Source organism: Myotis brandtii, unplaced genomic scaffold (assembly GCF_000412655.1).
Source record: "Myotis brandtii unplaced genomic scaffold, ASM41265v1 scaffold929, whole genome shotgun sequence".
NCBI classification, from domain to species: Eukaryota; Metazoa; Chordata; class Mammalia; order Chiroptera; family Vespertilionidae; genus Myotis; species Myotis brandtii.
The window spans coordinates 1,335,331-1,336,363 of NW_005371832.1; the positions used below are offsets into that span (position 1 = coordinate 1,335,331).

Here is a 1,033-nt window from a genome sequence, read left to right on the forward strand (position 1 = left end):
CGCGCGCGCAGATTACCGTATTTCCTCTCCTTGCGCCCTAGTTGTGAGCGCAGGGATGGAACTTCTCCACCCACCCGAGAGTCCTGTCTGTCCTGCGTCCTGTGGAATAGAGCTCTACCGGGAGTCGGGAGAACTGAGACTTTGTTTTTGTTGTCTTAGCTCTGCAGACCTGTAAATCCTGTTTCCTCTTCCCATGGGACCTAGCCGGCATCTCACATTCAACCAGGCCGGCTTTGAGATGCTGATCCCCGCCCTCCCCCCGCCCCCAGGCCTGCTCCTTTCAGCCTTCCCCACCTCAGGAAGGGGCGACTCCACCTTTCCAGTTGCCCTGGAAGAAAATCTCAACTTTTCTCTTTCCCTGTCATCTTCCAGCCAAATGCCTTGGCAAATCTAGTTAACCTTCAAAATACGTCCAGACTCTGCTGCTCTCCCCAACACCCCGCACTGTGCCCAAGCCACCGTCTGCTCCTGCTTGGAATATCCTGTGACACCTCTGCATCCCAGCCCCTTCATCCGTTGTCAGCAGAGCAGGCAGGGCTCTCTTTTTAAACAAAAGTCAGGTCATCTTCTCATGGCTGCACATCTCACGCAGAGAACAGGCCCTTACAAGGCCCTGGATGACCGGATCCCCTCTCCGCCCTTCCCTCCCCGTCTTCTCCCCTCAATCTACTCCAGCCACACGGCCTCCTCAGGGTTCCACCTCAGGGTTCCACGGGCAGGACAGCACGCTCCTGCTCAGGGCCTTTGCACTCGCCACGATTCCCTCTGCCTGGAGTAATCTTTCCCCAGATTCCGGCTTTGTTCCTCTTGTTACTTAGCTAAGGCTTTCTCTACCTGCCCCCCCCCACCTTAATACCCACAGGCTGGCTCCTCCCCTCCTGTAACATGCATCACCCTCTGACATGCTACATGCTTACCTGCTGATTTGTTTGCCTGTCTCCTCCCAGCAGATTGTAGGCGCTGTGAAGGCAGAAGTTTTTATTTATTTTTAAAATTCTTTACTGTTTAAAGTCTTACATATAGTATTACATGT

At 53.8% G+C, this 1,033-nt stretch overlaps 1 long non-coding RNA gene across 1 annotated transcript in view; it reads right to left on the bottom strand.

Annotated features, from left to right (window-relative positions):
• LOC106724682 overlaps positions 1-138 on the bottom strand; it is a 7,397-nt gene extending 7,259 nt beyond the window's left edge. Inside the window, exon 1 of the long non-coding RNA XR_001360520.1 lies at positions 17-138. This is a non-coding gene — a long non-coding RNA (uncharacterized LOC106724682). The remainder of the gene's footprint in view (positions 1-16) is intronic.
• Between the last annotated feature and the right edge of the window lie 895 nt (positions 139-1,033).